A 16312-nucleotide genomic window follows, 5' to 3' on the forward strand; every position below is an offset into this window, starting at 1 on the left:
GAGTGTGATTTTGTCTTCGTTCCCTAATCTAGTTTAATATACTATGCAATTTCAGATGTTATTGACAAATGGCTTCTTTTGCCAAGAACTTAAGCAAACTCGACGGAAATTTTTTTCAAATGTTTGTAGAGCATTACTTTTAAACAACAACAATTATACCAATATCTTCACACCTGCGAAAAGATAATCGTGCAAAAAATGTCACTTAAATGATTGATAAAGCGTAAATAATTGTTCCCATGCGAATATTTTCTTATTTATCAATTCAAGGAATACATGTACTTGAGAACACTAATGGTGTATTGCAGCTAAAAATATTTGACATAACAAGATTCACCTAGATAATCTTAAAGATTACAACGGTCATTTCTGATTAGTAAGCACGTAACAAAACCTCACTGATTAAGAATGCAGATATTTACTAAACATCTTATTCTAATGCTGTCTAGCCTACAAATAAAGACAGCGGCAGAAAATTCGAAAGGTCTTTTCACCGACGTTGAAGCTGTTACACCGATTTCAGTTAATATATATATATATATATATATATATATATATATATATATATATATATATATATACAGTATATATATATATATATATATATATTTATATATATATATATATATATATAAATATATATATATATATATATATATATATATATATATATATATATATATATATATACACACACACACACACACACACATATATATATATATATATATATATATATATATATATATATATATATATACAATAGGTTAGATTGAAATTTAATTTCTAGTACGACGACATATCCTTCATATCAATCAGCACTATATAGCTATTATAAAATAAAAGGCAAATTTTAGCAGTTGATAGACACCACAAAACAAACATAAAGGCATTACTCAACTAAATGAATATGAAAATACATCTACAGTATACTTGACTGATTAATTCTAGTGATGCTACCAAGGGCCAACGTCTGTAATACAAGACAGAATATAAAATATCGAAGTTATTGTAAATTGAACATAAGAAATCACAGAAAATACACTGTATGCTACAAAACTCGTTATACAAATTCACGAGACAAAGAAGTATGGCTATACGGAACAAGGTCTAAAGAATATACTTGTCTGCTGCATACATACAGTACTTAGCTTGCCTATTTGTAATGACGCGGAATGAATGCTTCTCAGTAAATATTCTTTTTTTTTCCATAAGATAACATTTGACACACCCCGAAAGTATCTTACTGATATCCAATTTCCTAGGATTAATTTTCCTTGCTCTTATTTGGAAATAAATATGAAGAAAGTTATATAAATAAATCAAGAATTCAAAAAAAGTCTTGATTTAAAAGTGACTCATTTAGTTGAAAACGGTATTTGTTCGTTTTTTGAAAATATACGCATACAGCAACAATTTCCTTGGTCTCTATTTCCTTGTGAGGATCAACTTGCCATTTCTGGGCCTTTTTAAACAACCCTTATCTATGACTTATAGGAAGAGTGAATTTGAGAAAGGTGAGAAGAAGTAAAAGAAGAAAAATATGCATTGAAATCCAATGAGGCACAAATTTAAACGAATGAGGAAAGTAGACTCACAAAATATAAAGGAGACTAACTGTTCGTTTGGTATTATACTGGCCGCCATATGACCTGTCATCGGGAGATCATTCAGCATAGAGGTAGTCTACGAGGGGTTAAATGCTTAAAAAAATAAAATTTGAAATTTTTTAACATGTAAATTCATGAACATCATATTAGATAATTAATCATAATGATGCATTTTCATAGGAATATCATTACTGGGCAATTCTAAAAACTAATCGTTATCATTATATATTTATATTTCTATAGCGTTTCCTAAAAATAGTACGAACTTCGATCATATGAATTATAAATCATCCTCCCCTCCTACACATATTGACGCAAAGGGTCTCGGTTAGATTTCGCCAGTCGTCTATTTTGAGCATTTAATTCAAGTCTTCTCTACTCATCATCTCCTACTTCACATTTCATAGTTATCGGCCATGTAGGTCTGGGTCTTCCAACTCTTCTAGTTCCTTGTGGAGCCTAGTTAAATGTTTGCCACCTACCCTACTTCACATTTCATAGTTATCGGCCATGTAGGTCTGGGTCTTCCAACTCTTCTAGTTCCTTGTGGAGCCTAGTTAAATGTTTGCCACCTACCCCTCACAGTGATCTCATCCACATATGGCACTCGAGTATTTTCTCTTATATTTTCATGTATAATTCTGTAATGCCATTTAACTCCCAATATCCTTCTGAGAGCTTTGTTGTCAAATCTACTAAATCTGTTGGAGATTTTTTCATTGTCATACCACGATGCATATCCATACAGTAACACAGATCTCGCTGAACTGACATATAACCTGATTTTTATACGTAATTTTAGGCTATTTGATTTCCAAATTTTACCTAACCTAGCCATTGTCTGGTTTTATTTTTTCAATCTTTCACTAAATTTCAATTCAAATGACCCTGTATTGGAGATCATAGTTCCTAAATACTTAAGAATGATTCTGCATCATTAATCCTTTCTCCTTCCAATGATATTTCATTTTCCATTGCATATTCCGTTCTCATCATCTCTGTGTTTCTTCTATTTATCTTGAACCCAACCTCTTGTGATATTTCATGCATTCTGGTAAGCAAGCATTGCAAAATCTGAGGTGTTCTGCTAATAAGGACAGCATCATCAGCATACTCTAGGTTCGCTAATTTCCCATTACCAATCCAGTCCAATCCTTCTCCATCATCTCCAAATGTTCTACACATTACAAAATCCACGAGGAGGATAAACAGCATAGGCGAAAACTCATTCCCTTGGAGTACTCCGCTGTTCACTGGAAATTCATTTGATAGGACTCTAATAACATTAACTTTGCACTTGCTATGCTCATGAACAAGCTTAATAAAATTTACACATTTAAGAGGAATTCCATAATAACGCAGGACTCTCCACAAAATTGGCGGGTGCACAGTATCAAAGGCTTTTTCGTAGCCCAAAAATGCTACCAAAAGTGGATTTCTATAAATGAAAATTTGGTCAGTACAACTTTTACCTTTTCTAAATCCTGGTTGTTCGTCTCTCCGATTTTCATCAATCTTTCTCTCTAGTCTCTTTAGAATAAGCATACTATATATTTTTATGACAACTGACGTAAGTGTGATGCCTCTGTAATTATTGCAATCCATTTTTCACCATGTTCACCAACACTCCCAACTCCCATTCATCAGGTTTTGTCTCTTCATGTCCCATTCTACAAAATAATATTGTAAATATTCCTGGGGTCACGTCATTTTCAGCCAGTATCATCTCTGCAGTTACTCCATCGTAACCAACGGATTTCCATCTCCTGAGTTTTTTAATGATAGCTTCGACTTCAAACACACTGAATTCATTCATGGGGACATCAAGGTCTTCATCAGCTTCAGGTATATCAATCAAATTATTCCCATCATATCTCCTATTCATGATCTCACTAAAGCGTTCCATCAAAGTTGCCTTTCTTCATCCTATGTTGTTATAACAAATCCATCTCTCTTTATGATGGGTATATGCTTCTTCTTTGCCCCCGTAGAGATTTCATTGATAATTTTATGAGGAATTCTTACACCATAGACACTCCCTGAATTCATTGCTTTGTCAGACTCATTTACTTTCCTGTCTAAACATTCTCTCCAGTGATTCCTTGGCTTTTCTTTTGAACTCACTATCAATACTGGAATACTTAGCATGCTCTACCTTGTAATTTCCATTCTTCATCGAAAACTTTCAACAATCAATGTCTGTCTTTGTCTCCTTTTTAATGTGTCCCACATATCATTTGATATACATGGGTCTGTCCTTGTAACTGCGTGTCCCAAAATTTCACTGCCAACTGACTTATATGTGTTCTCAATATCTCACCATTCTTCATTACTTGTCTGTTCTTTGTCTTTTAAAGGCTAAGACTGCAAATCGATTCCTACATTCAATTACAAATGTTTCTCTGGGTTCATCTTCCAGAAGCTTGGTTGTATCAAACCTAGGTATTCTATTTACATTTCAGTGTGGCAATGAAGAGCTGGTGATCTATACCAGTATCTACACTTCTATAGCTTCTTACATTTCTCAGAGTCCTCCTTCTCTTTTTATTGATGCCAATGGGATCTATTTAATTTTTGTAACTGCCACAGGGTGAAGTCTATGTATATTTGTGGATGCCCTTGTGCTGTAAAAGAGTACCTCTAATGACAAGATTGTTTGTTGAACAGAAACTTATGAAATGTGCTCCATTTTCATTTGCAACTTCGCCAACACACTCAACACCCATCACATTCTCTATACCGGTGACGTTATTATTATTATTACTATCTAAGCTACAACCTTGCTTTGAAAAAATATAATGATATAAGCCCTATGAGCGCTCCAAAGGGGAAAATAGCCCCGTGAAGAAAGTAAATAAAGAAACAGATCGAATAGTGTGCCTGAATGTACCCTCAAGCAAGAGAACTTTAAACAAAAAGACAGTGGATGACCATGGCAAAGAGGTTATGGTACTACCCAAGATTAGAGAACAATGATTTGATTTTAAAGTGTCATCCTAGAAGAGCTGCTTCATCATCATCCACGTGCCATATACATCGGCAGTCATGGCTCGCCATTCCTCTCTGCTTGACATAGCTAAAAGAGTATACCCTTACCAAACTTTAAGTAGCCACTGAAAATTACAGTGCAGAGCAGTAGATAACCACTTAAGTGAAGAAGCCTACTTCAGTTTTCTTAGTGTTGTCAGGTGTATGAGAAAAGAGGAGAATGTGTAAAGAATATGCCAAACTATTTGGTGTATGCGTAAGCAAAGGAAAAATGAGCTGTAACTAGAGAGGGATCCAATGTAGTACTATCTGGCTATTCAAAGGTACCCACTAACTCTAGCGGTAGTATCTGCTGCACTCAGATGAGTTTTAACTTTAATTCCCTCCCTTATAGTCATCAGCATCACCACCAATCACGTCCCTTTGGAGACACGGCTTTGCGGTGATATTAAAGGAATACGTTAATTCCTACTACTATAAGATAAAAGTAAGACTAACGGTAACAGTGTTAAAGAACGGCTTCATATCTGAATTAAAGTTGAACTTGGCCGCATTTAATTCTGATTCTTATCTTTATTCACAGGAATTGAATTGTGTGCCTTAAAAGAGAGATAAAATTTAGCTTTTTGTCTTATATTATAAGTAAGAGTACTAATTACAGCCTACATTATCAAATATAAAAAGATATTAGCGATAGCACCGAAAAGTCTAAATAAACGTGTTCATCAACACTGGCAACACATAAATATGACGTAATAAAGCAAATTACGAAGTAAACCTGCAGCATGTGCGAATGGATGTAGGACAGTTTGCGAAATTAAAATCATAAGTATTTGAGCTTTGACATGTTACATGTATGTGCCTATGTACCCAAACAGCTTTATTCTTCAAACAAGAATTCAAAGATTTAAATTGGTACAGGGGACTGTGAGGCCATTAATCGTTCAAGTGTAACTGGGGTCAAACCCAGCTGACAGTATGAGGTGAATGATAAAAGATGTTGGGCAGGAAGATCTGGAAGAGGAGGTGGGCGTGGCTAAAGATTGATATTTTAAAGTATACGGTACGTAAAAGGGGAAAAACTACGCCTACTCTGTTTAGTCATGTAGAGACAGTATATATGGATGAAATTTTATTCATGGAATTCGGATCATATGGAAAAGTGCTGGTTCTGGGGAGACCATTCAGCACTGATGTGCAACTGGAGGGAAAATTAAGTTGCCATACAGAGTATAGTTGAAAGGTATTGCACCGCGCAAACAGGAAGAAATGAAGTGGTTCCCACTTCCTTTATTCCTTTTATCTAAGTACTGAAGAAATATTAATGGCGACAGTTCGTTAACCCCTTATATAACTATTTCTATTATTATTAACTAAGCTACAACCCTAGTTGGACAAGCAGGATGTTATTAGCTCAAGGGCTCCAACCGGGAAAATTAGCCCTGCGAGGAAAGGAAATAAGGAAAGAAACTACAAGGGAAGTAATGAACAATTAGAATTAAATATTCTAAGAACAGTAACATTAAAATAGATCTTTCATATATAAACTATAAAAAGAGCCAAACGTCAGTCTGTTCAACATAAAAACATTATAACTGCAAGTTTGAATTTTTGAAGCTCTACCGATTTAATTACTTGATTAAGGAAGATCATTCCACAACCTGAATAGGGTGAGTTGGTAATGAGCTTGTATAATTCTGCAGTGTTGGAAAATTAAGAGGGATTTGTTAAAATGGTGGATTAGTGATAAGAGAAATCCTTGAAATGATACATACTCCTTTAAATAACTAAGCTTAAGATCCAACCCCATGTTTAAGCGAGTTCAACCTTTGATGAGGCATTTATAAGTATATTTAAAGCATGTGGAGATTAGGAATAATTTGCACATAAATACATAATGGACCTAGCAATTTCAGGATGGAACATTTCTTACATAACGTTTAAAAAATATCCATCACGTATATCTACAATGTTTAACTGCAAACATTACATACAGTAGATATGATGATTGTCTACGAATATAATTTTTGATATATGGAAAATAAACTTAAAAGTACAAATGCTAGTTATAAAACTATAGTATAAGATTTTATCAAGGACAGGATTTGGATTATTTCATTTCTATAAACATGTTTCTATAGCATGTTGAATGGAAAAAACAAAGGTGTTGAAACTGCAAAAAGAATCATAGTAGCACTAGAATCATTAATATTTCATTCTATAAACTATGTTACAGCAGACTAATGAGCCTAGACCTAACTTCAAATAATTACACATTTATAAGAACATTTAATATCACCAAAGCATCACTAGAAACAATACACTCCGGATATAATTGGATACCCAGAACGTATTAAAAGATGGGAGATGGTGGAATATTTCTCCGCATTACTTTTTAACTTGTACTGTATTAAATGCAGATTAGTTCTTGACGGACAGTGAATAGATGAGAGTAATTTCTGGAGCTCCTCAGGGTAACGAACTTTCTTCGCCTTTTATATTATACTGTATAGGCCTACTGTACATCTGACATGTGGGTTAGCCTCGGAAATAATCAAGCTTGTGTTGGTTATGATGATGCTACTTTCTTTGCATTGTTATAAACGTACACCTAAGGTTGTTGTGTTTATCAGAGATCTCACAAATATTAGTGTTTAATGTCAACTATGGTGGACGAAAGTAAATTCTAGTACAACTCAGAAATTATAAGTAGGTCCTTGGATCCTTCCAATCCTGATCTTTTTAATGATAAAAGTATCTTTAAAAATCTGCTGCTCATTTAAAATTCTAGCAGTCCTTCTTGGTTACTATTTCATATTTGAGAAACATGTTCAAACTATCTACTTGGATGTGAAAAAAAAAAACAAAAAACATTACTGTATAGCGCAAAAGCCTGTTGAAAATTTTTGGGATTATAGTCTATCCTAAAGAAATTTTAAATTCTTTTATTTTATCAGGTTTTGATTGATGTACTTCAGTGTGGCTTATAGTAGCAGACTCATCTTAAATTGTTGAACAAGTTTTAAATTTATAGTCAGCTAATTGATATATTTCATAATTCTTACCATTATTTCCATTCAGATATGCTTAGGCTAAACATAACATCTCACAATGTCTTTTCTTTCGTAGGGCCAATTTCTACAGTTTTCCGAAAGTTTTGTTCCGAATCTGACTGACTGGTATTTTGTTTTTGCCTTCTCAGCACATTCAAAGTTGCGGAATTAGCTTCATAATAAAGTTCTTGAATCGGTGGAACCTCCGAAGTTCAAGCTTTTCATTGCTCAACAGGCTGAGACAAATATCTAATTTATCTATCTTAAATACTTTCTTACCTTAATTTGATTTGTTTTATTTATTTAAATTCTTTCATGATTTATCCCTGCTCCTCCGTTTCTTTCCTACATTGGGTTGCTTATATAGATTCAGCTTTACTAATTAGAGTTGTAGCTTAATTTGGATAGTAATGCCGATGATAATAAGCAAAGCTCTACTGTACATCACGATAATTCTCCCATTGAACTAAGAACTAAGGTGAAAAGTATGTTTGGTATTATGAATAATTAGTTTATTTTAACATATAAAAGACTTCAACTAATGAAATTTCGAACTACCAAGTGATTCAATAGCTAGTCATAACATCAATGAATTAATGATAATGTACGAATACCAGTCATTGAATGATTGAAAAAAAAAAAACATGTTCAATTAGGCCTAGACCTAGTTTTAAAAGTCCAAGTACAGTACATGACTTATATTTGTACAAACCTTACCTAGCACTCACCCTTATGACTCACAAGAACACGTTGAACTCTATTTCATTCACGTGGGCTAAAATTATATTGATATAGTTCCATTCAAATCTCGACAACTTAATTAATTAGTTAATTTTGGGAGTAGTAGCAATCGAAGATGTCTGCATGAGGGAGGAATTTTGTCTCATGCAAGTGTTTCTTTGATTACTATAAAAAAATTATTAAACAACAGTGACTATACCTTTGTTGTCTTCTTATTGACCCTACTCACTGCTTTCCGTTACAGCAAACTCAACACAATGGGCACTGCAGGCGCCATATCACACTTGTCACTCTCACGCGTTCGCACTTCAAACTGGAAGGCGGGCCGAGGAGTCATCGGACCGAATTATTAGATAAAGGGAAAACACCTTTTACATGGTTGGATTTGGGTTAAAAGTTGATTGTATTCCATGAATTCTATGTTATTCATATTACTTCTAACGGGGAAAATAATTTCGTTTAATTTAAAACGTCTTGATCAGAATACCTAATTTATCCAAGAACATTTTTTCTAACTTTGCGATATCAATCTATCACTGCTGGTTACGTGTTTGGTCCTACATCGTTGCACATAGTTAATAATATTTAATCTGATTGTTTATTCCTACACTACAAATTTAAATGTAAAAGAACAATTGATAAATTAATCAATATATATTTTTTCATATTAACTTGTTTTTGACGGTGTACGAATTCTCTAGTTTTCACGATTAGAACTACACCTAAAATTCCCAATTTCCTTGTCAAATTGACCTTTTCAATTTTGTCTCTTGCAATTATTTTGCACTGCACTTTTAAATTACCAGGGAAATGTAGGACGCATCTGTTTGTGGCTGATAAGTGAACTTGAATTGGAAACGTCACTGGAGGTGGGGTTTGGGGGAACTTACAAGTCTACTAGCCATTGCCTGGCTCTCCCTGGTCCTAGCTTGGGAGGAGGGACGGCTTGTGCGCTGATCATATGTATAAATGGTGTGTCTTTAATGCATTGTCCTGTGAGGGCATTGTCACTCCTCTGCCTCTGCCATTCAGGTGTAGCCGTTAAAGTTTAAACTTTTGATTGTTTAGAAAGTAATGAATAGTGGGCATGATAATATTAGTTTTATTTCATAGTTTACTGTTTAAATTCTTTTACTAGAGAATTATACCTAAGTCTGTTGCCATATAATGATAAGCCCACCGGGTAGACGGTATTAGTAGCCTATATTTTAGATTGATACCAGGAAAATTGAGTTCCTAATTTTATATAACTTGGTGAATACAACCAAACGTAACTAGATCTTTACTTCTGAACCTACATAACACGTGCATTCCCATTCACTTTTTAGGTGTGAGATGCATGAACATTCCACCTATCAACAGCAAATCTCGGTGGTTTATAATGAGTAAGGGCAGAAAGTCCAAGGTTAATCAAAGCTCAGGGAGGGGTGAGCGTAAACATTGCACTGCCATATTATGTTAGGTCAGGTTAATAATGTGTATAAATGTAGGTAACAGTATACATTATTTCATCGAATTATACCTTTGAATAAGAAAGTGACATTTACTGCAAGTGGCAGTTTGGCCTCAATAAAAATTTGTCTAGCTTCTTACTTGTTTACTTGTTTTGGGTTTAAATCCAACCCTCCACTGAAGTCGAGTGAACTACTCGGGCGGGTCCACATTAATCATCTAACGAAACATTTTCATTATAACTTATACAATTCTTTCATTTTAGCATCTTCCAAATCATATGAACTTGTGAAAAGTAATGTCTTTAGTTTCTTCTTAAATTCAGTTGCTCCCTTTAGGTCCTTCATTTCAGTTGGCTGTTTATTATAATGTCTAGGCGCACAGTAGCTAAAAGCCCTTTCACCAAATTTACTATTTGTTCTTGGTTCAGATAGCCTATGTTTGTCACTCATGTGTCTTACGTTAACATTTGTTTCTAGTTCTAGTTTATTCAGGCATTCTTTTAGATATTTTGGTTCATTTTGGTTCAGTATCTTAAACGTTAGTAAGAGTAGCTTGTATTCAATTCTCGCTTTTACCGGCAGCCAGTGTAATTTAACTCTTTCCCTATTGTGTAGTCCTTTTATTAATCTAGCGGCTCTGTTTTGTACTCTCTGAATTTTCTTCAACTGATAATTTGGTAATCCATAGAACAGTGAGTTGCAGTAATCAATTCTTGAAAATATGTGGTGATTAATGAGTATGGCCATAGATTTTTCATCTAAGTATTTACTAATAAATGCTATGTTTCTAATATGATAGTTACAATTTCTTACCATCTTATTTATATGTTCATTCATTGTCAGTCTATCATCCATGATTACTCCAAGATTTCTAACAGATTTCTTTAGGTCAATGATCGATTGACCTATTTCAATTCTTTGGAAACACTCGATTCTTTTTATACTTTTTTCATTTCCAAAAATAATACATTCAATTTTATCTTCATTGAGCTAAAGCTTTTTTGTTAACATCCAAGCCTTGATGTCATTCATTATTTCATGTATCTTTCTTTTAGCTTCATCAACTGATTCTATTGGGAAATAGAATTGTGTATCATCAGCGTATATTTTAAACTTAACTCTGTGAGTTTCAAGTATATTTGCCAGTTCAATCGTGTAAATTTCAAACAGGAGAGGACCTAGTACACTGCCTTGAGGCACCCCTTTGGTTAGTTTTCTTGTCTCAGATTCAACATTTGATATTACTACTTTAACTTTGCGGTTTTCAAGATAACTCACAAACCAGTCATATGCTCGTTCTACGATGCCCACAGCTTTAAGGTCTTTCATCAGATATGTATGTTCTACAGTATCAAATGCTGCACTTAGATCAAGCATCAGAAGAATGCAGCACTTGCCATTTGTTATAATTTCTGTTATGTCATTTTTAATCGCTAACACTGTTGTTTCTGTGGAGTAATTTTCTCTGTATGCAGATTGATCATCAGGTATGGCATTAGATTTTTTCAGATGTTTCCAGGTTTGTTCGTGTACAGCAGTTTCAATAATTTTCGAAAAATATGACAGATTTGATATTGGCCTATATGAACTTAAATTGTCTGCATCACCTTTTCCTTTATACACAGGCTTGATACATGCAACTTTTTCACAATCAGGGAAAACTGCCTGTGTTAGACTCATATTTACCATGTTTCGGTAAGTCTCTTGTAGTCTGGTGAAATTTTCTGCATCTTTTACACCATTAATTGGAAATGGGTAATTTCCGCAGCAGGTTTTTTTTACTTCCTTTATTATTCTCATACAATCCCTCTGACTTAACTCTTTGAATACCCTTAGCTTACTTACACCTGTTGCTGATGTCTTCCTTCGCTCTGTTGTGCCGATGTGAAAACTGGAGCAGATTTGATTGATTTTTTCTTCAAAATAATCAATAAAATCATTTGCTAGGCATTTAGGATCGTTAGTTATGTCAGGCAATACTATTTCTGTCTTTAGACCTAATAGTTTCTTTAGGTTCTTATGTATTTTCCGTGGGTCATTTTCATTGCACACTTTTTTTATAATAGGCCTTTTTTTAACTAAGATAAGGTAATTGTAGCTTCTGCCTCCTCTACCTCTGCCACTGCGGGAACTTTAGTGCCAGCTTGACTTCAACAGAGATTGTAAGGTCAATATATGATACTTCAATTTATAGCGAAACAAATATAGGCTACTGTAAGAAATTGCATTTTTTTCCCTGAAGGATAAACTAGGTTTGGGACATGATAATTTACGTATCAATCATTGTCAACTAGAATGTGAATACCATTTCTGTGTCTAAGTCAACTGATAACTTGGGAGACTGTGGGTTACTGTGCATACATTTTTTTAGGATGTAATTTATTAGCTAGCTTTTTAAACCAATCAAAAACTTCCAGCAATTTATGCACAAGTTTCGGATGTTTTACAGAAACCATTTTTTACAACTCCGCTTAATTTCCAGCACGATTACCATCTCAAGAAGACATCTCCTAGAGAGGAATTCCATCTTTTTCGAAATTTAGTGTACATTAATCTATTTCAGTTATTTACTGTGTTTAAAACACTATCTTTTCAGTATATAGCTACTGTTGCTCACCTGAAAGTGAAAAATAACCCCAAAATAATGACCTACATGATTGGTGTTTGTAGGTCATTCTAGTACCACTTGCTAAAACAAGGAACAAAGAGAAATTGTTTATTTAAAAGTGAAGTGAGCCATGACAAAGAAGAAATAATTTGAGGAATGTGATATAAATTATAACTAAATCTGATACTGAATAATGATCTATACGAATAGCCTGCAAAGCATATTCACTACCACATGCCAGACCAGTGGAGCAATAAGATAATTTGTTCCTACACAGATGCAAACCCTCTTCCTTTACAACAAAGTTAAAATATGGCAGTTAAAATTTATAACGAGGTGACAACAAGCAGGTGGCTGCGCGGAAGCACTGCCCTCCACTGGCTCATTGACAAATGAGAGCAGATTATCTCGCTGGCTGTGAATATTTGGCAGTTACTAACTTTGATTTTTGGGCTTAAGTCATGTCGTCCTGATGGAAGTTCCTTCTGGCAACTTTCTACAGTATAATATTTCTGGGATTGATATTAAAAGAGAATTACCATCAGGTATCACAGGGTTCCAACTCCTGGAAACGACTATCCGAAGATATCATGTATAATCAGGGACGTATACTAAGATAACCATAGTTATCTGCACCCCAAACAGACCTTACCCAGTCTAATCCTCTAAGGGGAAGGATGAGTAAGGAGCCATTACATATCCTATCACCTTTCAGTGCTCCTATACAACGTCGCCTTAACTTTGCTTTATTTTTCTTGTTCTAGTATGTTAGTGACTGTGTTTGGTGAGGATGCCAATGGAGATACAGAAATGTCCAGGGGTGCCACACAAGACCTACATCCAGGCACCTTCATGAGTGTAAGGGGCACAGATCCCTACCGTTATTGCCTTACCTGCAGAAGACACTCCTGCAGCCAACCCTTCCCCAGTAGAAGACGTATGGTAGGAGGAGGAAGAAGAAGGCTACGAGGAATTCTTCTCTGTCAGGGTCATCCTTGAGGTTGAAGAAGGCCCGACTTATTTTTTGCACCCCGTTACTCTTCCCTCCAGCCCTTCTCCATTGGTTTCCTCCAGATGCCGACCAGAGAAGAGTGGTGGCAGGAGAGTTCTTTTGTTTCCACTAGTGAAACAGGTGGACCTTCACTTTAGGGGGAGCCATCTTTCTTCCAGGTTGATGATGCCTTACGCTTGTTGTGGCCATCCTTAGGTTTGCAGGTTTCACCTTCAGAGCAACTGAAGCAAGCCCTTGCCTCTAGATACCAGCAGCAGCAACTGAAGACTCCTGACCTCCTTTGGATACTTCTGAAGTATACATTTCTCCCTGGTCCCTTCCCTAGAGGAGCATCCTTCATCTCTTGCTTCTTCAATTGTGAGTGCTTCGAAGCGAGTGCCTGTCCTTTGACATCATTGAATGAGTTCTCTTGAGAGCACACTAGCTCCCCAGAGCATGTTTGCAGGGTTGTTACGCAACCTCTTCCAGATTCTTCCTCTTTGGAGGAGGATTGTAGATGCACCTCTTCAACTCCACCTTCAGGATCTTCCAGATATGACTTGTCTGGGAGCACAGTTTGGCAAGAGACCTCTCACCTAGACAAGAGACTCCTTTAGGCGCTTGACCCAGACGTGCTTCTCCTCCTCGAGCCTCCTCTAGATGCGCATCTCCATGTTCCTTGCCTAGACCTGTTTGTGATCTCGCTGAATCACAAGAACCCCATCTACTGCTCTCTAATTCAAGGTCTGAGGAGGTGTTCAAAAACTCATTCCAGCACCCGTAGGTCTGTCTCGATGCCTATATTTCCTGCCATATATACCTGAAAGCAAGTGTCATAAATCAAGTTCGGGTGATGACCAATCTCAACTTGAGTCACGTGCCCCCGAAGTGGCTTCTGCTGGTGGAGACTCCGAGGAAATTATCTCTTCCAAACCTGTTGTACCAACCTAATGTCTAAATATTCCACACCGCGGTGGAATCCCTTCAGTTTCACACATGGAAATCATCCAGTATCTCCTCTCAGAGAAAGGCGTTTCCAGCAAAGCTGCACAAGAGATGTCTGGGTACTTTCAAAGATCATCAACCTCCGTCTGTCAAACCAATTCTTCTTTAGATTGCCCGGAGCTTCTCTCCGGACAGGGGCTTTTTGACGGTGCGTCTAGCCCCTAAGTCAAACCAAGTAGGCCACTTTTTGTGGTTGGTGTTTTGGAAGGGGTCTCTCTCTTCTTGGAGCCTCTATTCCACTAACAGCCAACTTTTTACTTTACTGTACAGTACCTCAGTAAGGAGAAACTCTGGCCTGTTTCAGTGGTAAAAGGGTATCGCTCAGCCTTAAGCCAGGTCTTTAGACTGAAGGGAGTACAGCATATATTTCTTCTTCGGCAGAACTTTCTGTGCTCATATGGAGCTTTGAACACACTTGCCCTACAGTTGGAATGAGATCATCTCCCAGAAACGTTGTCAAGGTGCTGCGTTCCCTGACAGATACTGCAACTCTACAAAAACATTTAGAGCAATGGTAGTATTTTCATGAAGGTTCACATGCGAGGGACAGGGTATGGCGTGTAACACCGCTCGTTACTCTTTTAATTAATTTCTAAAAGAGCAAAGGTTTACAGTATTTCACTGATCAAAGGGGTACCGATGCAAGGTAGCATGTACATGAAGGGAGACGCTCATGTCTACTTTGTAAGAGGTTGACTTCTTCATTTGGGTGACCATTCACTTCCATCAATGAAGATGGAAAAATGAAAAGAGGACAAAGAAACTAAAGTCACCCTTTAACATTTGAACTATACATTTTAGATGCCCCTTAAGAATTAGAATACAGTACTGTAAGATGTTTAGGTACAGATACAACCGTGGATGTTAAGGTTCCAAAAACAAACTCCTCCTATTGACAATCATCATCATCATCATCATCTCCTCCTACTTAATGACGCAAAGGGCCTCGGTTAGATTTCGCCAGTCATCTCTATCTCGACCTTTTAATTCAATACCTCTCCATTCATCATCACCTACTTCAAGCTTCATATTCCTCAGCCATGTGGGGCTGGGTCTTCCAACTCTTTTTTTGGGCTCAGGCCATGTCGTCCTGATGGAAGGTTCCTTTAGTAGCTTCCTAAGGGTATATATGACTACAGTGGATATTCCCAGAGAATTAAACTAAAGGTTTCCAGAATTCTAACTTCTGGCGCTAGTACCCTTAAGGTTGTCCTTTAGGATATCGCATAATAACAGGGGACGTATTCTTGACACGCCACATAGCTATCTGCACCCCACATAGCTTCTACGCTTCGATGGGGGAATTAGTGGCAAGATATGGGAGGAACCGTTACAAAGTTCTCCTCCTCCGTTATTGTTATGGGTACTCGGATGACGTCATATACGACTCCATCTTGGCTGACGTCATCACCGCCCGCCAACTCCATTCCTTTTGTAGTAGCGTGTTTGACCAGGTGTTTTTCCCGGTTGTTTCGCTATTTACTGCAGCCATGTCGCAATCTTCAGCTTCTTCTGTCTCTGGAAAATTGAGCATTTAATTCTTATACTGTATAAATTAGCTCTGGCCGTAAAGTAACGCTTTTCTATCAAAATATACTGTGTTTTGTGGCTGAGCTATTGCCTAACCGGAGGCGTCCCTGACGCTGTCGTTCGCATCGCATGCTTTATTTAGTTAGCCAGAACGACTGTCCCGGTTTCTTAACAAATTATCAGTACTGTATTAGTTATTTAGTCTTCATTGCTAGGAATTAGTTATATCATGCCGATAGTATTCTTTAATTTCAGCGAGTGTAGGTAGCCAATTTTATGATGCTAGAGATGCTAGCCTAGACGCCTTTCATGCATGATATAATATGTGTTCC

General features: G+C 36.3%; 1 protein-coding gene across 1 annotated transcript in view; it reads right to left on the reverse strand.

Annotated features, from left to right (window-relative positions):
* Nucleotides 1-8708, reverse strand: part of LOC137616448 (MAP/microtubule affinity-regulating kinase 3-like) — a 272442-nt gene extending 263734 nt beyond the window's left edge. Inside the window, exon 1 of the mRNA XM_068346208.1 lies at nucleotides 8592-8708. The gene's annotated coding sequence lies outside the window, so the exon portion shown is untranslated. The remainder of the gene's footprint in view (nucleotides 1-8591) is intronic.
* Nucleotides 8709-16312: the final 7604 nt, after the last annotated feature.

The sequence above is a fragment of the Palaemon carinicauda genome, chromosome 22 (assembly GCF_036898095.1).
Source record: "Palaemon carinicauda isolate YSFRI2023 chromosome 22, ASM3689809v2, whole genome shotgun sequence".
Lineage (NCBI taxonomy): Eukaryota > Metazoa > Arthropoda > Malacostraca > Decapoda > Palaemonidae > Palaemon > Palaemon carinicauda.